The sequence below is a fragment of the Toxorhynchites rutilus genome, chromosome 2 (genome assembly GCF_029784135.1).
Source record: "Toxorhynchites rutilus septentrionalis strain SRP chromosome 2, ASM2978413v1, whole genome shotgun sequence".
NCBI lineage: Eukaryota > Metazoa > Arthropoda > Insecta > Diptera > Culicidae > Toxorhynchites > Toxorhynchites rutilus.
The window spans coordinates 282480252-282507598 of record NC_073745.1 but is presented as its reverse complement, the minus strand read 5'-3'; the positions used below and the strand labels follow the sequence as shown (position 1 = coordinate 282507598).

The window sequence follows — 27347 nt, the reverse complement described above, 5'->3', positions numbered from 1 at the left end:
TCCATTTGCTTGATTAGTATTCGAGTTATGCAGAAATTTGTGTTTCATTTGTATGGTAGCCCCCCTTTAGAGAGAGGGATGGAGTGTCTAACTACCGTATGAACATTTATTGCACCCTAAAACCTCCATATGTCAAAGGGCCTGGCCGGGTAAGGGAGTAAAAAGTGTCCCCAAACCAAATCACTAGCTGTATGGCAAATATTGTAAAGGATATTAAATAAGAAATTTTGGCGGTTTATTTGAACCCCTATGTGGTTTGACGTAGGATCTATAGTGAAAAACGTACTTTTTCGTTTATTTCACGCCATCCTCAAAAGATCCGAGATAAAAATTTGAAAAAAATACTGAATGTGCATCTTACTACGGTGTATCAAGAAAAATTATCGAAAAAAATTTCATCAAAAATTTTAGTACCAAAAAAAATATTGAAATTTTGAAATTTTTTTTTTGAGATTTAGAGATTCAGTACTACTCTAATTCATATTTAAATGTGCTCTTACGGCTTTTCTAGATTGATAAATATCTTCAAACTGTTTTTTTTTCAAATATCTAATAATAAAAATAAAATAAAAATAATACACAGTACAAAAAATGTTATAGATTTTCTGGCATTTCGAAATTTTGAAAAAAAATATAACTTTGAGACTCACTCCTGCTCAAATTTTTATTTAAATGCGTTCGTATGTGTCTTTTTTCTACATTTGGCATAATTTTTCCTGAATTTTTAAGAGCATTGTGTGACACAAAAATAATTTTCTTCATCGTCTGCATTATTATTTTTATTTTTTTTAAATCGATTATTTTATTGTATTCGTGGTTTTCAATTGAAAGATTAAAATTTAAAAAAAACAAATCGGATTTGTGGTCTAAAACTTTTTTTTTTCAAAATTTCGAAATGCCAGAAAATCTATAAAAAATTTTTGTACTGTGTATTATTTTTTTTAATTATTTTATTTTTATTATTAGATATTTGAAAAAAAACAGCTTGAAGATATTTATCAATCTAGAAAAGCCGTAAGAGCACATTTAAATATGAATTAGAGTAGTACTGAATCTCTAAATCCCAAAAAAAAAAAATTCAAAATTTAAATATTTTTTTGATAATTTTTCTTGATACACCGTGGTAAGATACACATTCTATATTTTTTTCAAATTTTTATCTCGGATCTATTGAGGATGGCGTGAAATAAACGAAAAAGTACGTTTTTCACTATAGATCCTACGTCAAACCACATAGGGGTTCAAATAAACCACCAAAATTTCTTATTTAATATCCTTTACAATATTTGCCATACAGCTAGTGATTTGGTTTGGGGGCACTTTTTACTCCCTTATCCGGCCAGGCCCTTTGGTTACATTTGTTTGATTAATTCTCGAGTAATGTAGAAATTTGTGTTTCATTTGTATGGCAGCCTCCCCTTAGAGATGGGGGAGGGGTCTCAAAATATCACGAAAACCTTCCCCGGCCCCAAAAACCCCCACATACCAATTTTCATGTCGATCGGTTCAGTAGTTTCCGAGTCCATGAGAATCAGACAGACAGACAGACAGACTGACAGACAGAAATATATATACACTCGACAAAAAAATTAGAGGAACAGAATGCGAAGCCGGGAATTTTAAGTGATTTTTGACATGCTGTAACTTCGTAAAAAATCAACGCATATCGATGGGATGCACATCATTTTGAAGCAACAACTTTCAGGTATTAGAATATTTTTTGTACATATTTTGATCTTGGTGTGTGTAGGTATGGTGGGCAACAATATCGGGAAGAAATGAAAAATCGATTGTAAGATGTGGTGTAATTTTGCGTAACAATACCAGTGGTTATGTGGATAACGTGGTCGTGTGGAACATTCCAGCCGGCCATGGTTCAATCCCTTCTTTGGCATCATTTGGATTTTTTTTATACAATTCCAAGCTGTCATTCAGTCTGAGAGAATGAGAGGTCTACTCCATACATACAGACATTTTTACACTTTTCTAAAAGGTGCTTTTATCTGATAAGATGATATATTTTCTGCCAACGCTAGTTTGGGTGTAGTCATGAAGTCATGAAGTTTGAGCAAATGGTAATCATTTAAGATATCGACCATAACATTTGGATCGTCTCTGGAAAAGTACACATCCCAACTAATGTTATTGAAAGGTTCTGATCATCTGAATTAACATAGTCACGATTTTACTGCAAACTGCAGAATATTATGTCATGATCAGAAATTTCAAGCATTAAGAATTGATCACGTACACATGCGATAATGAATCAATCATTTCACTGATTTCACGATCTGCAAACATCAGTCAGCTAGTATAAAAATCTCCAATTAATAATGTGCTATTGAATTCGACCGTCGAGGAATATAGAACGAAACTCATGGACACATGATCAATCTACACTCGACAAAAAATTAGAGGAACAGAGTGCGAAGTCGAAAATTTTAAGTGATTTTTGACATGCTGTATCTTCGTGAAAAATCAACGCATATCGATGGGAGGCGCATAATTTTGAAGCTACAACTTTCAGGTATTAGAATATTTTACGTAGATATTTTTATCTTGGTGTGTGTAGGTGTAATGGGCAACTATATCGGGAAGAAATGAAAAATCGATTTTTCTTTCTGTTTTCAAGAATATTCTGGACCAACACAATTTTTTGCCAACCAACTCAACAGCGATTCCAATTAACCTCATCAATCAGTTTTTTTTTGGTTCCAATAACGTTCCTGTAGGACCTTCCCACACAGAGATATTTAAGTTTGAATGAAAAATTACCGCTTCGTCTTTGATGATGAATACTTCAATAAACAACCATCGCTCCGCAAATCGGAAGGCAGTTTTGAAAACTCCAATAAATTCTGCACAAGGATATTTTTTTACTCTGACGAAAAAAAAAAATCATTTAAATTTTTTGCATCGATTTAAAAAAGGGTCAAAAACAGGATTGCCATAGTGCTTTACAAAATCCACTGTAGTTCTGCAAATATCGCAGTAAGTTCTAATGTTTGCTGGCAAATTTTTAGCCTAGTCCCTTCCCTCAACATCTGTGAACGTTTCATATTGATACGTTTAGTGGGTTTTTTCTAGCCGATTTTTAAAAATTTGGAGTAAATTAGAGGAGCAGAAAAAACGGCTGAACGTATCAATATGAAAAATTCACAGATGTTTAGGGAATAAACTAGGCTAAAATTTGCCTGCAAACATTAGAACTTCGATGCGATATTTGCAGAATTACAGTGGATTTTATAAAGTACTATGAAAATCCTGTTTTCGGCACTTTTTTGAAATCGATGCAAAAAATTTTAATAATTTTTTTTCGTCAAAGTAACAAAATAACCTTTTGCAGAATTTATTGGAGATCTCAAAACTGCCTTTCGATTTGCGGTGCAATGGTTGTTTATTGAAGTATTCATCATCAAAGACGAAGGGGTAATTTTCCATTCAAACTTAAATATCTCTGTGTGGAAAGGTCCTACAGGAACGTTCTTGGGACCAAAAAAAAGCTGATTGATAAGGTTAATTGGATTTGCTGTTGATTTGGTTTGAAAAAAAATTGTGTTAGTCCAGTATATTCCTGAAAAAAAAAGGAAAATCGATTTTTCTTTTCAGAGGAAAACGGAGAACGTAAACAATGTCATAACATAGGGAAGCGTGGGTTCTAAAACGACCCAATTGAATTCACTTTTCAATTATACCAGTGAGAATTAAATTTTAACAACATTATCTAGATATTTTCTACAATATCCTGATCAAGCAACAACCAAGAGCGTACATGTACAATTTCAACATTCCTCGTCGTCGATTACTTCCTCTGGCGGTACGTGAAGGACCGTTGCTATGTTAATAAGCCACAAAATTTGGAGGAACTTAAAGAAGAAGTAACTCGGATTTCATCGAAGTCGTAATGCTAGAGTTGGGCATGAAGAATTTTTTTCACCGTTTAAAACGCGTTATCGAAAATTTCCTAGAATAAGCTGTATTTTCGTTTTTCGAAATAAAAATCGGTTCAGTTTTGTAGAAGTTACTAAAATTTGTAGCGTGAGCGTTTAATCTGATAGATCCTGTATTTTCGTTTGTCAACAACTGTTTGAGCGGCTATGAAGAAAGTGGTCGTCGAATCTTGACGGGCGATGAAAAAACGTTTCTCTACATCAATCCAAAGAGAATAATGTCCAGAGAACTACCAGGTCATGAATCTACACTGTCGGCTTGGTATTCACGCTGCGAAAGCTATGCCGTGGATTTTTTGGAACCAGGTCGGTTTTATTTATTATGAGCTGTTGAAACCGAATGAAACCATCGTTGGAGAACGGTATCCGACCCAATTGATGCGACTGAACCGAGCACATAGTGAAAACTCACCACAGTACGAGCAGATACACGAAAAATGCATGACAACGCTCGGCCACACATTGCCAAACCCGTTAAAATATTCTTGAGAATATGTCAAGGGGAAGTCCTATCCCATCCGCCATATTCTCAAGATATTGCGCTATCCGATGTTCCGTTCGATTGTAATGATTCGTTTTAACGCGTGATCTGAAAAATCAACATACATATACATACAAATTTTCAAATTTTCCTTTGGCTTGACGAATGACAAGACTGAGTTTTCAACAGTTTTAAGTTTATATTGTTTAACATCGAATTGATGAAATTTCGTAGCATTCCAGAATGTTCTCCAGGATTTCCACGTAGCAGTTTTAAGATATCGAATCGTTCCGAACTGCTTTCCATTTATAAAAAACAAGTTATATTCAACTGTATGGATGATTCATAATTACCGTTCACTCGATTCTTCCTGTTTGAACATGTTAGGCCTTCAGTGGCAGTCTAATTGACATTGATCTGCATTACGGAGCATATTATGTTACATTGGAAATCACTCATACTCGTACCGTACTCGTAATAACGCAACATACAAAGATGATAACCAAAAAATCATTTTAAGTCAAAAAATTCCAGGTGGGCCATTTGTTTGGCGTTCGCTCTAATGTAACAGTTCGGCTGAAAAGTTTATAAAGTAACACAGTAAAACTATTTTTTTTGACGTAGAACTACGTCTTTCATTAAGAGTGCCAAATCAGAAAACAGGTCACGTTTTTATGAAATAAAGTTAACGTTAATAACTATTTTTGCCGCGAACGGATTTTGGTGATTTACATACCAAACGAATCGGAAATTCCCTAAGATTTGTTTGATATGCTATGCATTACAATCCCATGGTGTGTAAATAGTTAAAATTCATGAAAACTATAAGCGTTTCCATTTTCCCATACATTTGTGCTGCCCATTTGTGTGCTTTCCCGAACAGAGCTGTCTATATCGGACAACTTATCGACGAGCAACGAAAGGGAAATCGTAAGACATAAAGTCTCCGTGAACGAAGGAAAAGAAGAAGAACGAAGGGGAATATTTGCCTAGAGTATAAACAGTGGATCTTGCTGAGGAAAACTTCCATTCTTCGTGAGGACACCGACTGAACAACATCGTTGCTGGGCGAGCTGGACGGTGAAGGATCGAATGCTTTTCTCAAAGCAAAGGGGGTGGAAGAGTAATACGAGGAAAAAGTAAAGTTTCCCAAAGGCCTTTTTGAAGGTTAGAGACGAATGAACTGAATAAGTTTAAAGTCTCACATGTCTTAGTTTCGGATTGAGCTGCGGACGCGACCAAATTACTGTCTGATCATTGCATCAAACTGATGCCATTGCATTAAGGTTCTGAACTAAACAATTATGTGGGGAATCATCAAGCTAGGCTATCGTCAGCTTACCAAGAAAATAAATGTTCTGGAATTTTGCCTGTGATTTGGTTTCTCATGACGGTAGCAAAATCTCTCCGCAAAGGATGACAGCTAAGCTGATCTGGACCGGCAATTTAACAAAAAGGACTTCTGTTGAGAAGAGTGCAAAACGGAGAGAAGTGTGTGTATATTTAATTGCTTCAAGCCATCGATATATGGATATTTATGTGCGTACGTGCGTGTGTTTTAACGTGTTGCGCTGCGGGTGAACATGTCGATTCGAACGTGGCGACAACGAGGGGAGATAGCGGGAGGAAAATCTTTGCGCTTGGATATTAGTAATGAATCTCTGCAAATATTCAGCCTTTCTTCAAGCAGTTGACATTGTTTGTTTTCCGTCATGATAAAGGCTTCGTTGGTGCCTTTGACTTTGCTTCCAATGCATTGTGCATTGAACTGACACTATGGTGAAGCAGGTGTTAAGGTTGTGCACTAAAAAATTATTTGGGGATAAGTTATTCAATAAGTTATTAATTTATTTGGGTTCGCGTGTCAGTTGCAAAACTTCCTTCAACTAGGATTGCATTTGCGCTAATCTTGATCATAATGAAGCAGTGCTACTCTTTTCGAGGTTATTGAGATTAACAGAAAGAGTTTATTTCGTTTATTTAGTCACCAAGAAAGTAAATGTCGTTCTGGAGTTTTGTATGTGATTAGGTTTCTCTTGCCAGTAGTAAAACTTTCTCCACTAAGGATGATAACTGCACTTATCTCGAGCATGTATTGTTCTGCGAGGACAAGAATGAATCATCAAACAATAATCGTCAAATGATTTCACGAGATAAAAATTATTTCAGGGCGACCAAACTAAATGAATGAAAACTAAAGAATGGTTTCTTCTAAATATTCGTAGCATTATAAAATAATATTCACAATTATAAACAATCGACTTCAAACTACAGCGTAGTTCTACGTCAACAATGCGGTCGTGTCTCGGACATAACCTCCTATAACTTTTTTTTGCAAAATTCAATTTTATTATTCAACATAATTGCCTTCGAGGGCGATACAGTGATTATAGCGATCATGCAACTTGATACCATTTTTGTAGTACTCTTTCAGTTTTTCCTGAAAATAGGCCTAAGTTTAGGCAATCACTTCATTATCGGTCTTAAATTTCTTGCCAGCGAGCATTCACGTCAGGTCTGCGAACAGAAAATAGTCGCTAGGGGCCAGATCTGGAGAATACGGTGAATGCGGACGCAATTCGAAGCCCAATTCATGCAATTTTGCCATCATTTTCATTGATTTGTGGTTTTCCCATTTTTTTTTCAGAATAACAAAAGTTGCTTCACTCTCAATGCTGTAACTCACGAACCAATTGATTGCTGTCAAATTTTGACACGTATCCATTGAAAGATGGTACTTTGTGATAGTCGAGTAGATTTTTGCAAGAGGCACCATCTAAACGTCAACCTGATGAACTTTTCAGCTGATATGTTACGTCTTGTCGTCCATTAAGATTCCGCTGCTAGATCGCCACTTGAAAGAGCGATTTTATCACACGGAACACGATCAAATGGTCGATTCCCAACTGTTTCGAGATCCATCTGTGGGACTGGCTTGGATTTTCCACAACAGCGCTCATAAATTTTTGTCGAATCACTTCTTGCTTAGAAGTCATCTCGATAACCACTTAAAAGACTCTAACCTAGTTTTAACCAAAATTTCATTAATTTTTATGCATGCAGTAAAATAAAGTAATACATTTCGGCTGAGGAATGTCATCTTTAGTAACAAACTTCGAACGTTCCTGGACAATTTTTGTTTTTTCAACGTGTGTTTGCGTGCGTAGTTCTTGTCAGTACATGATGATGAATGACGAATGGTAGGTTTCGATTGTATCTCTGATTTTAAAGAAAACCTGTACCGATAAAAATCTGGATTTTTAACGAAGAACCCTCCGGGCTAAACCAGAATCAAACCTCCCCTTAAGGGGTTCTAGTGACTACCACTGTCGTTACTCGACCACAGGAGTTACGCTAATTGCTAATAATTACGCAGTTCAAATATTCCAAATGATGCATCCCATTCTAGTTTTCAGATAGGGTGTCATATACAGTACTCGAGAGTTCGGGTTGAACGACGGTGCGAACAAGACGTGCTTGTTTGTGCTCTGTCTTCGTCTTCAAGTTTTGTCGGTGTATTTGGTGTTTCGATTGGAAACTATGCTTTCAAGCTTCGAAAAGATGAATACAGTTGATTTTCCTTGAATAAGTTACGCACAATTGTGGTTTAAAAGAGTGTTTGGCTGAGAAAATTTGTTTTAAAATATAAAAGTGTGGCCGCGTCGATTGTGTTGCGATAAGCTTTTTTTCATCTGGTGTTTCTAGTGCAAGTGTGTATGATAATAACGTCTTATATTACCCAGTGTTCTGACCGAACTACATTCCACTGAAATATGGATAAATTGTGAAATTGGAAATAAATCCATAAATCGAGCGAAGCCATTTTTATCTTCGCGTGTATGGTGTGAGTGTGTGTTTTTTTCTTCATATCGAGTTCGAAGTTTCTATGTCGTAGTGTGTGTATCACCATAGTAGGACCGTCGGCATGGCTGAGTGAAAAGCAGTGCAAGCTAAGTTCTCTCTTTCTTCTTTCTCATATATTATCTCTCTGGGGAGCAACTGAAGTTGTTTGAAATTGAAGACAGGTGTGCTAAATTTTTTTATAACGTATACAAAATCATTCACTCATAGGTTTCCATTCCGCGCGTTTCATGTTTGCTCCTGTTTCGGGACACTCTTAGATACATCAGTGTGTATGTGCTTGTTGCTGCACAGTTCTCTGAATGAGTGACGGGCGTTATAAAGAAGAAAGAGAGCATGTCGTTTACGTTCCATCTTCGCGCCGCGTTATCTTGTTCACACTGCAACAAAACAAGACAATGTTCACTCGATTATGATCAGGTATTTTGTGTGTAGATATGTGACGTCATTGTAATGTACGTCGTGTTTCTTTAATTATTTAAATTTTTAATGCTTTCTTCTTTAATCCTTTGATAAATTAGTTCTTTAATTCTTGAATGTATTAATAACTTTAGCTAATCCAATTGTGACAACGGGTGGTTGTCTTTGGGGGGCCTGGGGGGCCGCCGAGGGAACTCGTCTTCTATAGGTAGAGGCGATGGTTTTTCTGTTGCTTAGTGCGTGCTCTTTGAATGTGTCTGGTCGAGGGAGAGGAGGACTGTCTTTGGGTGTTTTGGGAGGGACCGATGATATGTGGTGTTTAGGGGTTGAGTGGTTGAAGAGTTAATGGGTTGAAGAGTGGGAAGGGGTTGAGTGGGAGTTGGGGAGTTGGAGAGCCGACACTGCTCAGGTCTAGTTGAGGGCTTGATCTAGTACTAGTGTATACACGCGCGGTTATTTTCTCAAGTGCAGCGGATGGTTGGGATGGTCATGGAGGTGGAGCGGTGTTTTTCAGGGCACGATTGTGAGGGATGTCGCTGTATGGCCGGAGGGATTGGTGGTTTTTCGGTCTTTTGGGAGTGCATACAGATGTACAGTGGGCCAACGGATGGTTTTTGGATTGCACTCGGTTTTCGTGTTGCGCGGATTGTGGAAATAAAGAACTTAACTGTTAAGTGCGTGCGGTGCGGGGGTTGGGTGTGGTCTGGAGACTGCCCGTTGGTTTGTTGGGTGTCTTTGTGCATTTCCGGGAGATCGGGGGGCTTTTGGTCCTTTTGGTTGTCTAGTGATGTCTTTCACTGTCGTGTTTTGGGGGGTGCGGTTCTGTTTCCGTGTTTGTCTTGGTTGTCTGTTGTATTTGGGAGGGTAGTTGGATTTGAGTGGCTTTGGTTCCTTGGTTCCTTAGTTCTTCAATTTTTGATTCTTCTGTTGTTGGGTCCTTTCATTCTTCAATTTGTCGATGCTTTGGATATTCAACTTTTAAATTTTGTGTGTCTGTCCTTCTTTGATTACCCAGGGATGGTCCATCTTCCCCACGATTGGATGTGTGCGGGGAGTGCGCGTTGAATGGCAGATGGGTCGCCGCTCCTGTTTTTTTGGGACGGGTTCTCTCGGTGACTTTTTCAGATTTCCCGGAGATGACTGTCTGTCGTCACAATTGTATTCATATAAGGAGTACGCGCGTTGAAATCCGACCAATTTTAGAAGAGTTCTCCCTGTGACCTTCTCAGGTTGGCTAAAGATAGACCTCTTTCGCCGTGATTGGAGTTATATAAGGGGTACACGCGTTGAATAAGATATCGTTGCTCCGATTAATTTTAGACAAGCCCTCTCGGACCTTCTCAGATTGCTCAAGGATAGCTCTCCTTTGTCGCGATTGGATTTATATAGTGAATGCACGCGTTGGATAACTCAAAACTAATGGATGATTTTCGGAATTCCATTTCGTCGAGTGATCAAGAGTTTGCGCTTAGATAATCACATCACTTACCGCAGTGAATCCTGATTTTTTTTAACCATTCCCACTAACAACAATCCCTTCCATGATAAGCGCTAGGGAACCACGCTATAGAGGCGACCCTTCTGGCCTTCGGGCGGCGAATATCATACTAACATTCCTTCCCTTCCCCTGGTGACTGTAAGGACGTGGCCGGCGTCGTTATTGACCATTTAAAGCTCGAATCACCGAAAATTGCACAACGAGAATGATTTGCTAGTCCCAAGCGTCATTCTGTGTGTTCTTTGTGCAATTTGGTTGGTTCAGGTCAATCTTCTTCTTCTTTAATGGCACTAACGTTCCTAGAGGAACTTCGCCGTCTCAACGTAGTATTACTTGCGTCATTTTTATTAGTACTTAGTTGAGATTTCTATGCCAAATGACACGCCTTGCAATGCATTCTGAGTGGCAAGCTCTAGAATACGCGTGATCACAGTGCAAGTCGGAGGAAATTTCTTTGACGAAAAATTCCCCCAACCAGAACGGGAATCGAACCCGAACACCCGGCATGTTAGTTATGACGCTAACCACTCGGCCAAGGGAGCCACGGTCAATCACGGAGAGCAACTACGAATTGTACAGTCTACCCAAGTTCAAGTTCAAGTTCAAGGGTGTCATATACAGTACTCATCCAGAGCCACTATAAACCGTAAAGTATTATAATGCATAATAAGATTCGAAGAGTGAATTGTTTCTGAATTATCAGTATACGAGAACTACATGATATATTGGGGCTTCATATCAGTTTCATGGTCTCAACGATGACATACTAAATGGGCTGAAAAATCCCGGGGTTTTTCAATGAATGGCGCCACTAAAAATGAACAAGATTTATTTCGAGACGATCATCTGTCACTAGCTTATGTGTGAAGTTTCATGACATTTCGTTTATTTGTTCACAAACTACACCTACAAACCTACCTGAGCATTTGTATAAAAAAACCAGCTGATCCGGTAAACTTCGTCCCGCCCAAAATTTGTTTTTTGTTATCAATACCTTCAAACATTCACGTTTTCTTACTAAGGCAAGTTCATGAGTCCAATCGCAGAACTGTTCATTGATTGATCTTCTAATCGACCCCGTTGAATTTACCTTTAACTAAAAAAAATCTTAGTACTTCTACCAAAACTCATCATTATAATATCAGATTATTTTCAGACACAATTCTCGTTCACCACATGAAAATGACATGTTTCTCCGTTACATGGAATAAATGTTTGATACAGAAAATAAGATAGAATGAAGACAGACCCTTCCCCACTTTTCCCCTTAGAGAGGGGGAGGTGGGGAAGGGTCTGTACGTACTTACTAGATCAGCTCGGATGGATTTGATTGAAATGTGAAAGAACGCTTGTATTGTGGATGCTATAAACTTCTCATCCTTGAATTGAATTTTATGTTCTCAATGAGTTGCTTACGCAGGGGCTATTTTTTATGTTTGCAATGCTTATTGAAGAATCAGTGGGTCAGAGGATTGATCTGACCCGCAATTGTTAACTAACAGTACGAGAAAATTGACGCTGGTTAGAGTCTGAAGTGTTCTTTTAGTCGAAACGTAGGGCTCATATTCCATGATTTGTTCTGAAGTGCGTTGAACAGCGGTCTACCAACTTATTTTCCCAACTTCACAGGCTTCAGCTTTGCTAGATCCACTATTTAGAGTAAACTTGTTTTGCTGAACAAAGAAAAATCTGTCACCGATACTCTTCAAACGAAAAGTCCACTGTGGGTCGGAAGGTATCGACGCGGACCAGATGAAAAATCCAGCTTCAATTGACAAAGGCTCAACGTGTTGAACATATGGGTACCAGAAATATAAATATGATTACAGGGTTTCATATTTACATATCTGGTATTCTTGAATTTGAAATCAAAATTTCGAAAATAATAAAAAATCTGAAGATTGATATCCGGAATTTTAAGTGAGGAATCCGCGATTTGCATCAGAAAATTTATCCCCATTTGCCCAAGATGCAGGTCCATAATAAGTTAGCAGGGAATTTGAAGTTTCTAAACTCTAGCAACTCAATGCGGAACCTAAAACAGCAATCTTCCAATTGAATCTGAAGTATGAATATGTATCTTCACTCGAAAAGCGTAATGTGCTTATAGCATTTTAGTAAATTCAAATATAGAATCTGATTCTGAAACTAGTATTTTGGAATCAAAATCTGGAATAGCTATCTGAAGACTCGTTCTGGAGTGGAAATTATTGATTTAGTTTTGTGTCATAGTTCAATTTTATGAAAAAAAAAACATACAGAAAACGGGTATACTAACAAACTCACAAGCTTTTCAGAGTTTCTGAACTCAGCACTACACGCTATTTTATATGTGAGTAATTTTCGTGAAAATACGAACGAGTGATGTTTTCTTTCAAATTTGCTTGTTTCCATAGTTGTTGCCATAGAAACGTTTCGTGCCCCCCAAAATCTTCAAATGCCAAATTTGGCTCCATTTGCTTGATTAGTTTTCAAGTTATGCAGAAATTTGTTTTTCATTTGTATGACAGCCCACCCTAAGAGAGGGGAGAGGAGTGTCGAATCACCTTAGAAATGTTTATTCCCCATAAAACCTCCACATGCCATATTTAGTTCCGTTTGCTTGATTAGTTCTTGAATTATGCGGAAATGTATGCTTCATTTGTATGGCAGCCCTCCTCCCCCCTTAGAGAGACTGGAGGAGTGTTTATTCGACATAGAAACGTTAGAAACATTTTGTGCCTGTTTCATTTGTATGGTAGCCCCCCCTAAGAGATAGAGGTGGAGTGTCTAACCACCATGGAAACATTTGTTGCATCCTAAAACCTCCAGATGCTTAATTTGGTTACATTTGCTTGCTTAATTCTCGAGTTATGCAGAAATTTGTGTTTCATTTGTATGGCAGACAGACAGACAGACAGACAGACAGACAGACAGATAGACAGACAGACAGACAGACAGACATACAGACAGACAGACAGACAGACAGAAATCCATTTTTATATATCTAGATGGAAAAAGAGGAATATCGTATTTTGATCAAGCATTGTTTTTTGATGAGAAAAACTCCTGAACAATCAATGCAGTGGTTGACGAAATATTATTCCACTTCTGCTCCTTCGAGAACAACAGTTTTTCGGTGGTTTAGTAAATTTAAAATGGATCGTACAAGCACCGTAGATGCACTTTGCTCTGGAAGGCCAAAAGAGGCTACGAATCCAGTATTCGCAAAACAAGTGCATCGACTCGTTTTGAACGATCGTAAAGTAAAGTCATGCGAATTAGTTGAGGCCGTCGGCTTTTCAAAAGAACGAGTGGGATACATTTTGCACGATATTTTGGACATGAAAAAGCTATCCCCGCGATGGGTGCCGCGTTTGCTGTCCGTCGACAAGAAAAAAAAACAGCGGCGTGTTGATGATTCAACATCCGGTTTGGCGTTGTTGAAGCGTTATCGAGTGGACTTTTTTCGACGTTTTGTGACAATGGATGAAACGTGGATCCTTTACCACACTATTGAGTCCCATAGGCAGTCTGTAGGGACGCACTGAGGCATATTTCGAAGATTTAGATGTTTCGTACTACAGAAAGGGAATCGAAATATTAGAAACTCACTATACCAAGTGTATTACCCTCGAAGGAAACCAAACTTCAAACACTAACTGTAACATTGAAAAAATCCAGCCAAACAATATAATATCCATAAACATCGGCACATCCATGTTCCCGCACAATCAATTCGACTGTCTTACTGACATACAGAGCTCGCGATGACACACATAAATGTACCCTGCTGGGTCAGGCGGTGTATACCCCCTTCGAACGAACAACAATCGCACATAGACAGATGATGGTTGGCGTTTGCGAGACAGGGACAGGCTAGAGTGAGTTACTTGTTCATAATCGAGTTCCGCTTACTGCTGCTAGCTCCGGTTAAAGGGTTATACATACTTTGTTAAATTCTCTTTCTCTTCACACTTTTGTTTTTCTCCAATCTTCTACTAGACCTGTGGCGCAATTAGTGGCTGTATAACTCATATGAATGACGATCGCATTGAATTACCCTATCGGTACACTCAATACTGTATGGCTGTGTATGTGAATCAATTGATCTTCTTATGTAATAGCTACCCGATCATAACTCGCTTCTATATTCAATTTGTACGAATGGTTCTGTCGATTCCCCCAAAAATCTTTAAGAACATTTCATCATATTTGTATTGACAAACTGACGGCATGTTTGCCGTCTCCAAGACGATCGTGACCTTCAAAGCGGGCCTCATACCGATCAAATAAACTAAGCAAACACGACCTTCGCACCTGGATTTCTTCCACTGAGTTCCACAAGCGAAGAGCACAGCACGAGCACGTGAACGTGAATACTTATTATCTATCTCCGGGTGGAACGATTTCAACATTTGCCCCAGCTGTGTTGTTGACGACGCCGGATATGCACCGCTGCTGTTGACCCAACAAGGTAATCGATAATCTGAACCTGAACTTGGGAGCCCCACAAGAGCACATCGCCACTCAATCACAGAGTCGTAAACCGTATGACCGAATGGGGTGCATTGCTGGGCCCTGAGGGAGCGCGGTTTAAGACTGTCACCTTTTCAATGGTCATATAATTGTCATGGTTGTTCCAAGGAGATGGATGTGTTACTTTATCGGGAAATATTAAGCTTGTGTAATAATCATACCATTCTCATAACCAACCATGGCCAGACGGAAGATTCTTCTTCGCTTCTTCATGTTACGAAACGATGCGTAAAGGACGTCTTCATCGCTGTTTCGCGAAGGTCGTGCCGAATTGATATATGTTATTGCGAGGCGTGAAGAATAAATTACGCAAGAAATTATACTTTCAATGGTTTCATCCGTTCCGGAATGTACATTGTATTGAAGCGTACTTACTAGATCAGCTCGGATGGATTTGATTGAAATGTGAAAGAACGCTTGTATTGTGGATGCTATAAACTTCTCATCCTTGAATTGAAATTTATGTTCTCAATGAGTTGCTTACGCAGGGGCTATTTTTTATGTTTGCAATGCTTATTGAAGAATCAGTGGGTCAGAGGATTGATCTGACCCGCAATTGTTAACTAACAGTACGAGAAAATTGACGCTGGTTAGAGTCTGAAGTGTTCTTTTAGTCGAAACGTAGGGCTCATATTCCATGATTTGTTCTGAAGTGCGGTGAACAGCGGTCTACCAACTTATTTTCCCAACTTCACAGGCTTCAGCTTTGCTAGATCCACTATTTAGAGTAAACTTGTTTTGCTGAACAAAGAAAAATATGTCACCGATACTCTTCAAACGAAAAGTCCACTGTGGGTCGGAAGGTATCGACGCGGACCAGATGAAAAATCCAGTTTCAATTGACAAAGGCTCAACGTGTTGAACATATGGGTACCAGAAATATAAATATGATTACAGGGTTTCATATTTACATATCTGGTATTCTTGAATTTGAAATCAAAATTTCGAAAATAATAAAAAATCTGAAGATTGATATCCGGAATTTTAAGTGAGGAATCCGCGATTTGCACCAGAAAATTTATCCCCATTTGCCCAAGATGCAGGTCCATAATAAGTTAGCAGGGAATTTGAAGTTTCTAAACTGAATCTAGCAACTCAATGCGGAACCTAAAACAGCAATCTTCCAATTGAATCTGAAGTATGAATATGTATCTTCACTCGAAAAGCGTAATGTGCTTATAGCATTTTAGTAAATTCAAATATAGAATCTGATTCTGAAACTAGTATTTCGGAATCAAAATCTGGAATAGCTATCTGAAGACTCGTTCTGGAGTGGAAGTTATTGATTTAATTTTGTGTCATAGTTCAATTTTATGAAAAAAAAAAACATACAGAAAACGGGTATACTAACAAACTCACAAGTTTTTCAGAGTTTCTGAACTCAGCACTACACGCTATTTTATATGTGAGTAATTTTCGTGAAAATACGAACGAGTGATGTTTTCTTTCAAATTTGCTTGTTCGTTTCACGGATTTTGAGTATCCCACATACGCGGTAAATGGAAGTGATGAACCTTTTTTTCCGCGATGGAAAAGTAAGGAAGCGGCTCCTGATGAGCGCACTAGGTTCAATTGAAAGCGGACCGAGACCATCGCGTTGGGTTCAGTTGAAAGCGGATCAAGACGACCGCGTTAGGTTCAATTAAAAGCGGATCGAGACGGCCGTGTTAGATTCAATTGAAAGCGGATCGGGACGACCGCGTTGGGTTCAATTGAAAGCAGATCAAGACGACCGCGTTAGATTGAATTAAAAGCGGATCAAGACGACCGCGCTGGATTTAATTAAAAACTGGTCGAGACGACCGCGCTAGGTTCAATTGGAAGCGGATCGTGACGACCGCGTTGAGTTTAATTGGAAGCGGATCGAGAAGACCGCGCTAAGTTGAATTGGAATTGAAATGATAAAAAAATGATAAAGATACTAGATTAAAATATGTTCCGTGAAAAATAGGTTCATCCTCCCGAATTCCGAAGTGACTCGATAAAATCTGTTTTATCGATCGGAACGAACTACGAAGGAACAGAAAAGGGTGGTGCGATTTGCGATGCAGTGAAAATGACAGCTGCGGTATCGAGCGTGATGAAAGAGAGGAAACCACATCTGAAAATGTTGACAACGAAGGATTAAGCACATATATAGGGTATGAATATATCGGCGATGCGGAACGATTATAACGAATAATACGGGTCGTGGAAGCTTTGAATTGAAACCAGCCATTAAAAAAAAGACCCAACGAAGTTGACCATAGCTGTAGCATCGGCAATGTAATTCCAGGACCATCATCTAGTACGGGAAATATCCGCTGGGAGAACCTTCATTCTCCTTAATAATATTCCTTCCAATAAAATATGGGAACATTGGTATCGATTCGTGGATACAAAATGTGGACAAAGACAACGGAGAAGGTTGAAGAATTTTTGAAGATGTGGAAGGTAGGAATATTTTGATGAACCGTACACTAACAAAAACTGCGTAAAAAACAGAAAATATCGAAAAGAAATCCCAAACCGAAAGAAAATGAAACAGAACGATGCACTTAAGACAGCAATAATCCCTAAGGATGTTAGGATAACAAACACTGAAACAATATCTCAAAAAAAAAAATCGGAATAAAACTAAAAAAGGAATAAGGACTCAGAGATATTTGTGGGAACATGGGCATTGATTCGTGGATCTTTTCGAAATCATTATGTCTCTTGGAAAAATCAAAGAACCGGTAGAGTTCATCCAGAATTGTTCATATCGATGGGATAGAAGCTACAAGGAATCTATATCACGGGCCAAAAAGAGACGGCGCCAGTGGTTGTGTGGTTAGCGTAACAGCCTCACGATCCGATCGGCCTGGGTTCAATCCCAGCTGGCGTCGTTGGGATTTTCTGAGGCGAAAAATCTCTGGTTACGTCTTCCTTCGGAAGGGAAGTAAAAGAAGTTGACCCGGCTCATGAGTTGTCTTCTCGCCAAAAAGCGAGAAGATTGTAGACTATGGGCTCGTCTATCGTGTTCGACCTAGATATGGTGATTCTTGTACGGATTTTTCATTATATGCTATGTTCTACTTGTCGAGAACTTTCTTTTGATATGATGAGGTTTCGAAAAAAAAAAAAAAAAATATATATATATATAGGAGAAGCATTGCTTATAGGAAGGAGAAGGAGAAGGAGAAGGAGAAGGAGAAGGAGAAGGAGAAGGAGAAGGAGAAGGAGAAGGAGAAGGAGAAGGAGAAGGAGAAGGAGAAGGAGAAGGAGAAGGAGAAGGAGAAGGAGAAGGAGAAGGAGAAGGAGAAGGAGAAGGAGAAGGAGAAGGAGAAGGAGAAGGAGAAGGAGAAGGAGAAGGAGAAGGAGAAGGAGAAGGAGAAGGAGAAGGAGAAGGAGAAGGAGAAGGAGAAGGAGAAGGAGAAGGAGAAGGAGAAGGAGAAGGAGAAGGCAGTAACGCAACATGATCTCTCAAGTTATTGCTGATGTATTTGTATCTCTCTTTAGAATATAACTGCATTATTTGTTTCTCTTTAGGATATAAATCTATCCATAATTTGTTTGAATGTGCTTCTTATCGCAAAACTCTTGCCAAGTCGAAAACAATTTGGTTAACACATTATTTTACAATTCCAACTGTGGTTTTCAGGTAAAAACACTCGGTAAACAGTACACCAATCAACTTAATTAAAGGTTTCTCACTGATAGAATATTACAAACACCACCAATAGATCGACCGTCAACTGGTTACACATTAATCCATTCGTCGTAATTAAACAAAGTAAGGAGAGGAGAGAAGGAGAAGGAGAAGGAGAAGGAGAAGGAGAAGGAGAAGGAGAAGGAGAAGGAGAAGGAGAAGGAGAAGGAGAAGGAGAAGGAGAAGGAGAAGGAGAAGGAGAAGGAGAAGGAGAAGGAGAAGGAGAAGGAGAAGGAGAAGGAGAAGGAGAAGGAGAAGGAGAAGGAGAAGGAGAAGGAGAAGGAGAAGGAGAAGGAGAAGGAGAAGGAGAAGGAGAAGGAGAAGGAGAAGGAGAAGGAGAAGGAGAAGGAGAAGGAGAAGGAGAAGGAGAAGGAGAAGGAGAAGGAGAAGGAGAAGGAGAAGGAGAAGGAGAAGGAGAAGGAGAAGGAGAAGGAGAAGGAGAAGGAGAAGGAGAAGGAGAAGGAGAAGGAGAAGGAGAAGGAGAAGGAGAAGGAGAAGGAGAAGGAGAAGGAGAAGGAGAAGGAGAAGGAGAAGGAGAAGGAGAAGGAGAAGGAGAAGGAGAAGGAGAAGGCAGTAACGCAACATGATCTCTCAAGTTATTGCTGATGTATTTGTATCTCTCTTTAGAATATAACTGCATTATTTGTTTCTCTTTAGGATATAAATCTATCCATAATTTGTTTGAATGTGCTTCTTATCGCAAAACTCTTGCCAAGTCGAAAACAATTTGGTTAACACATTATTTTACAATTCCAACTGTGGTTTTCAGGTAAAAACACTCGGTAAACAGTACACCAATCAACTTAATTAAAGGTTTCTCACTGATAGAATATTACAAACACCACCAATAGATCGACCGTCAACTGGTTACACATTAATCCATTCGTCGTAATTAAACAAAGTACAAACAGAAACCACCGAAGCCGAACCTTCATGAATAATTCAAAAAGGAACGTATGCCGGAATTCGGTTTCACGTTTACGAGCCCTTGACAGCAATTTTAAAATATAGCCAGGTTATCACGCCGCGCCTTTTTTTCGCAACAACAAATTACGGACGATCGAAGGGTATTTGCTTTCCATGCTGCACCACGTGTGGTTGTTCCGAAAACTATTGTTCGAAAATTTGTATGTCATTCCTTGAGAACCGATCACGATAACTCATCGGCTCATCGGATAAGTTTGCGTGCAGCGTTTCGCGAAACGCTTTGTGAGGGATTTCGCGCCAACTCGTCTACTTGACAGTGTTCTCTTGGAGTTCATTCAATATTTGTGGATGCGAAAAAAAAAACTAGTCTTTACATATTCAATTTTCCCAAAATGAGTCCTTGACTGTCTACTGCAAACGGTGAAACTTTTTTTGCATTTTTTCACCACATCCACAAAGTTTGATCGTATTCTGAGCGGGTGTTACCAACTCCGAGACAATTCGGTGCGAAATCCCTCGACATATTACCGGGTGCGTGTGTCTTTCCGTTTGTCGACACCTTTGAGAAACAAAACGCGCGGGCGGAACGCGATGAATTGTTTTGGTGTTCTCGTCGCTCAAACATGTGTTCAGTTCGTTACATTTTATTAGCACTAATTATAACGTGTGTATGGGAGGAACACCTTTGCGTTTGCCGAACAAATGATGCATGGCATTGATGCGAGGGTGGATGAAGAAAGGCGATTTATTACCATTTGTTCCTCGAACGATGGTACTCTCGATCCGATTTGGTGGCATATATTGGCGGAGACCAGACAACATAAGTCGATTATTGCTCATGGTGATTTGCTGGGGTGCTCACTGTGGGTCGGTCTCTTATTTAAATGATAATATTCGACTCGAGAATTTAGCGGTAATCAATATCAATAAAACAACAAGTGGTAGAAAATCAATAATGAAGGGAGACACAACCAAATCACATCCAATGAGAATATCAAGAACTGTAGTTCACACATGATGGCAACCCTTTCGAACCGAATTGAGGAGGAAGAACATTCAACTGGAAAAGTAAAAACGAGGATCGCTCAAACGTATCTGGTTTCCTGCCACGACGACGCGGATGATGCTGAATGAAACTGGCAACTCGACCGAACGCAGCCATTAGTTTTGGTAACCGCTGATAAAGGTGTGAAATTTGACAGTTTTTTCAATCCTTTTCACAGAACAAATCGAAGCTAGAAATGTGTTTCCCAGAAATAGCAACTTGAAATCCGAACTTTCTTGTTTCGTAATCTGATGCTTTTTCAGTGGCTTTCTGCTAGTGTTTTTTTCGCACTGAACTGTCTCTGGCATTCGTAGCTCTTGCTGGCAAATTTATGTTCTACTTGCAGCAGTATTTTTTAGAGATTGAAATTGTAAATATTTACACGTTTCCTCCTTTCGTCCCTTCCGCATAGCATTACGTGAGTATTACGAAAGCAAGGCGCCCGTTAGAGTGCACTCAAGACGCTTGCATCACATTTTGTGCGAACGAAAAAAAAGGGCGGAAGTAGACAGGGAGGAATTTAAAGTTAACGTGTCGTTACCATGTTTCGAAATTCTCACACAGAAATTACTTTTGCGTAACGTAGTCACTTCCGGTCGCATTTTTCCACTGGAAAGGTTGCATAACGCGATGTGTTTTGAGTGATGGCCTGATCAGGACCGGACTCTCCAATCAGTCACAAGTCGAACGATCAATCAAACCGATCGTTGACCTTCTCCTCCGGCTGATGAATGAAGTTTTTTCTATTCTATGCAACGCGTAGGATGCGACGGAAGGTGTATAGTCACGTAATTGAATTATCGTCTGTCATAATAATTCCATTTATCAACCTGGACGTTTGGCGGTGGCTTTCCTCGCGCCAAGCTCTTCTGGAGAGGTTCCCGGGGGCTCGGCGCACGTGCGTGGTTGAAATGAGTGGTTTGAGATATTATCGGATGGGTTGCCGTCACACAATCGATGGGATTGTTTCTAGTATAATTTTTAGTGATTAATCATGGTCTCATTTTCATGAAGTACTGTTAACACTTTAAACCCCGCGTCGGCCCCTACGGACCGACATTGAGCTTTTTTTCTAGGAGAGCGTTGATCACTGAGACTGATAGTTACAAAGTAGTAGTATAACAACAAGAACACTAGAACGTAGTCACATTTTGAACCACATCCGAAAACAAAGCCATATACATCGGCTATCTAAACAACTTTGCATACTTGAAACCTCAAAACGAAAAATTCTACATTTTTTACAACTTACAATTTATTACAATTCCTTATATTTCATTCTTTGACCACACTGTTGTCGGTCTTACTATTTTTGAGCCAAAAAATTTTGTAAAAAAATATTAAAAAACATAGGCTTTTTCCAAAAAATCGTCTAGTTTCTTTCAAAGTTGCTTAAGTCGTCAATGTTTTCACACCTACAAAGTTTCACTGCAATTTTTCATTTGCCCGGTGTTTCTATTTATCTGGGAACTAGGGACAGTTAGAGGGCTTCAATTTGTTGATCAATTAGAAATCCTCGTAGCATCGTTGCGTGTCCTCGCTGTGATGGCAGCCATCTAAATTTGGCCAAAATGTCACTGGACGATCATTGAACTTGATCGAGGATACAATGCATTTTATAATCATTTTGCTATCCGGGCTAGCCTTCGCTGAACATGGCAAATAAACCAAGCTTACGTGAATGAAACCGGGACTCCCTTATGTTGAAACATTTCATTTTTTGCACTATTTGCTGTGAAAATTCTTTCTAATTGCGCTTAGGTGATTGTCTAGAATTGTCAGGACAATCTAAGCAGAAAAATAGTGGTTAACGCTAAACCAGTAAAGTTGTACAGATCGGACTCGATTAAATACAGACAGATATACTGTCTCGATTATTTATGAATCGATTATATACAATTTTATTCTCGACACGAAAAAAAAAATTTTTTTTACTACAAATATGACTTATTTCAAGCGAAAATGAAATTTTACGTTAAAGTAAAAGTTAATTGGCTATTATGAGTACAGTGAAGTAAAAATCTTGATGTTGGTAGATTCTAGTGTAAGATTCACCATGAATTGTTTAAAACGATATTGCTGCGAAATTTAAAAAAAAACATGAAGTTGGATGACAAAGTACGATATGTAGAGCGATTAGAGAGCTTCAATTTGGTTTATAGAAACATTCAAGTTTATTATGTTTTTTCTTCGAATTAAATTGAGGATAACATAAAAAAACTCTAAGTTAAGAAGAACTTTTTCATTAAATATGATTCTCTATCACCCCCTGAATGAGTTCGGCTTGTTTATTTGAAATAGGTATTTTAGGTATTTTATGACAAAAATTAAATTCTTCTTTTATATTTAAAAAAATTTAAAATATATGTATAAAAAACAAATACAAATATATTTTTTTTTACTCGATTACATACAGTGAAAAGAAATCGGATACTGTATATAATCGAGTCTGCCCTGTAGTTGTATTCACAATCTTAGATGTAAAACGGTTACAAAATTATGAGAATTTATCAAAATAAGTTCTTGGAACCAAAGCTAGACAACGAAAGAAATGGGACTTTTTAGATCCCTTTACCTATTTTTATATGATAAGGTGAATAAAAATGTGTCAACATTTTTTTAATTGTCAACAATCCAAAAACAATATTTTTACTCGGGTTGTCATACTGTCATTGTATTGTTGTATGCAACATGCTTCGAATATACAAACACCGTGACCGCTATTGTGGAAATACATAACAGCGAAACATACATTTTGCTGCAATAAACTATAAAAATCAGCTTTTCCAGGCGTTTATAGAGACAGAGACAGTTGATATGATTATTGTTGTGTTGTTTATAGCACAACAGCCCAATGTTTCTTGCAGAGCTGAGAAGTTGTAGGGAGGTCTTCGGAGTCACATTGGTTGCGCGGTCGCTTTCTAAGCGATCAAACGTGAATTCAAAGCTTCGGGCCCTCAATTGATCATATTTTTGTTGTTATTGAATAACTATTTCCACACAACAATCATCAGCGATGGAGATCGATCCACGATCAAATGGAGATCGATTTATCCATATAAGTTTTGCTTGAGCGACTGCTCTGCTCTGTAATAAACATCGGGCTGTTGTGCTATTAATAACACAACAACGATCATATCAACTGTCTTCGCTGTCCGATAGTCTAACTGAACAATGAAGAACAGAAAGCACACTCTTAAGCCTCAATGACTACTGTGCAAAGTACAATTTATAGATACGGTAAAACTTGTGAGATGTGCACGATTAAAATTCGGCTCTGTTACTGCTAAAATGGTAATGAGCCACGATAAGTAAACAAATGGGATAACAAAAGCAAACTTTCCTATATTCGCGCATAGGTCTAACAGGCCGAGCATCAATGAGGTGGCTGAAATTAAATGACTGTCAAAACTAAATGAAGGTAAAAAGAAAATATTTTTTGGAGTTTTTCACTCAGTTATATCTTTTTCTTTGATCAAATACCAATAACGCACAAAAATACACAATAGCAATATCACAGAGACGCGCACAGTCTGTGAATACCCAATTTACGATTTTTCGCGCGAGTACAGGAGTGTTAAGAGTGAAGGCTACTCCAATCGAATCTGATCTTCGCAATATTTTATCGATCGATTGCAGATAAGCTCCGAAGGAAAACACTTCGTCTTGGACATTCCCTTTTCTATTCCCATCAATCAAATTAAAGCACTCTAACAGCTCTACAATTTGTTCTTTGACACACAACTCCTATCTCCTTTTTCGCTGTATACATTTTAATCAATGAATGGGTGAATTTTAAAAATTTATTATGTTCAAAAATCACGATTTTCACTCCACTGTACTTATAATAGTCCATTAACTTTCAGATTAACATTGAACTATTACATGAATAAATAAATAAAAAAATCTTATTTCAAACATAAAAAAAAATAAGTTGTATATAATCGATTCTAAGATTGTACATAATCGAGTCTGTATATAATCGAGTTCGATTTGTAATGATAAATGATCCAAGATTTTTTCTCTCTCGTGGGAATTTCATCGATATTAAAGAAAAAAAGATTAAGTATTCGAGAGAAAAGGAAATAGATAAATAATAATTAAATAATTCTCGCTGTATCCCATCAATAAAATTAATTATGTTAATATGTTTCAAGTGACAATGCATAGATTCCACATGAAATGAAAAACATCAACACATGAAAAGCTGATTGCTAAACTTCGGAGTCCCTGTTCTGACTGACTGTTCTGACTGACTTCTGACTTTTCTGACGTTAAAATCAAAGTTTCAAAAACGAAAGCGTTACGCTGGAGACCGAGATTTTGAGCGTTAATAGCTCCTAAACAACAAACGAAATGGTATGATAAACAAATCCAATATTGGATGCATAAAACCTTGTGCCTCCAACGTAACGCTCTCGTTTTCGAAGCCCCCAAATATTCATTTATTCATTCATTCAGAATGGATTCAGATTCAACTTCAAACAAATGATCACTAAATCGATAGTCCTACGTCACCCTTGCGGTTATACCATAGACAAAACCCACTTCCTGTTTTTCTGTTTGTTTTTTATTTTTTTTTCTCATTTACGGGAGGAGTAACTCAATAAACGTTTAGAATAAAACATATATCAAAGCGGGCGCGATTAAACGCAAGATATAGCAATATTTTTTATTATAAAATACGTTTGTTAACTTCATTGTTCTAACATCGAAACTGAACCATGTATTGTCGTTGACGATTCACCAGTCTAGATTTGTACCACACACTTGAGTGTTGTATTCTGCGTTTTTTTACATATTCAGAGTAAGTACACTGGAATCGCTTTTTACGCAGGGGATACGTGCCGTGTAAAAATAAATTCCAAAATTCGTGTAAAAAACTACATAAATTTCAAAATCCGTGTAAAATCTAACAAAGAGTGAACTATTAGTTCAAAATGCAACCCATATTCTAATAATTAATTAATTGCTTTTTTTATGTATGCTACAATCATGATATCCGTTTCTCCTTTTATTACTCAGCTACTAATCAATAATACAATACAAACTTATTTCGTGGAAAGTCACATCAATTTGCGCATTATATCTGTTTACATAGTAGTCACTTTTTACGCGAATTCCGAAATCCATCCCGCGAATCCGAAACCGCGTAAAAAACGAATTCAGTGTATTTCAAAATGAACAAAAGTGAATCGCTAAATGTGTTGCTGAGCGCAAAACTCAAGGAAGGAATCGACCGATGTGAGCCGTCTTTGTAGCATTGGGCAGATACGAATACAACAAGTCTCTGCCCAAATGTAGGGCGAGCAAAAATTCGGAAATTTTTGGAGAACTTTGAAGAAAAGTGGGAAATTTAAGAAAATCGAATTCCCATATGTTCTAAAATTACATCGTGATAAGCGTTGTTAGTCCATTCGATAATTGCGCTAACGAAATTGACCTTTGTTCGAAAGTGGTAATGTATTTTCAGGTAGAATAACATACCCAGCTGTCCGACTTTATCCTTCACGGACCACTTTGCTCCCAAACAACAACAAAAAAAAATCGACAAATCAGCAGTTTGGACGACTGTTCACATATTTTAGGAGAGGTGAACAGATATTTTGTTCAATTTCAGCGATTATTTCCCATAGAAATTACTTTGTTGTTTGGGAGCGAAGTGGTCAGTGAAGGATTACTACTGACAATGCAATGTATTCAAAAGCTGATATACCTTATCACCTTCTGCTCTTAAAAGGATCCCTTTTGTGGTTTTGACCCAGGAAAAATATGCCACCCCAACCAAAACCAAGCCTCATTCGCGTTGACAGTGCGACGGTATTGCCTCCTGGTGTTGGCCTGTGTCGGCTTCTCATTAGGGGTCAAAACATAAACAAACCGCAAACGAAAATATACATATTTGATAGAGTGATTACTCATTGTAATTCAGTGATTGTGTCGTCTGATGCTTTGAAAAATCTTGAAACAGTCTCCAAAAAGCAAATTCCGGTGAATACGAAATACTTCGACCTCATTCAGCGTTTCAAGGAGGCAGAAAAAAATAGGCGCATTTGAAGGATTTAGATTTTAAGGTAATTTCTTCATTAAAATTATGAATGAAATTTAGAAAGAAATAAAGTGCTACTATATTAAACAGTTCTATCAACTCATTACCTTCAAATATAAAGTGAAAAGCATAAGCCAATTTATTTGTAGTGCCAATTTAACACATTTCGCGGAGAAAATGGCCGAGCAATGTGAACCTTGCAATGAGCCTTGTGGTGAAAATATCGCGACTCAATCTGTCACACCGCATACAAGTAAAGTGGTTTGCATAGTTCCTGGATGTCATACACGGAATGGCCAGGATTATTCATTCCACAACTTTCCCCCGAAGGCGGATAGAAAACGGTATAAGATTTGGGTGACAAAATTGCGACTGAATTACGAGCCGTCTCCGTCGTCAAAAGCTTGCAGCTTACATTTTAGCATTACAAATTTTGTTGTTCCTAGTAAGTAGTGATTTTTCTGGTGTATTCTAAAATAGTAATGTCTTATATTTTATTATGGCTGCGAGAAGGCTTACTGAACGGGTAATTTTGGAAAGAACAGCTATACCGGACATCAACTTACCTAAACCGATTTATAACCCAGTGAAAGAAATAGCAGCTGAAAATCGCGCAGAGCGAGCGACCAGGCGGAATGCAGTTGAACCAGACCTGAATCGTAACATGGAGGACAACCAAATGTCTATCTGCGATGATACTGAGAAAGCAATAGACATCATTACAGCACCGGACTTTGTGGAAGCAGCTGTCATAACAGCACCGGACTTTGTAGAAGCAGCTGTTCAGGTGGACACGCTTGATTTGGATAAACTTTTTATCGGTCGTCGTAGAACAATGTCTGTCCACTTTAAAACCGATTCGGCATTAAATTCCCTAAAAATGTTGGATACCATCGTTGAGGGCTTATGTTCGTTGGCCGCGTATAAG

At 38.3% G+C, this 27347-nt stretch overlaps 1 protein-coding gene across 2 annotated transcripts in view; it reads right to left on the bottom strand.

Moving 5' to 3' along the window:
• The window catches only part of LOC129764714 (supervillin), a 776186-nt gene that overhangs the window by 549515 nt on the left and 199324 nt on the right, over positions 1-27347 (bottom strand). The gene's annotated exons all lie outside the window — the stretch shown is intronic.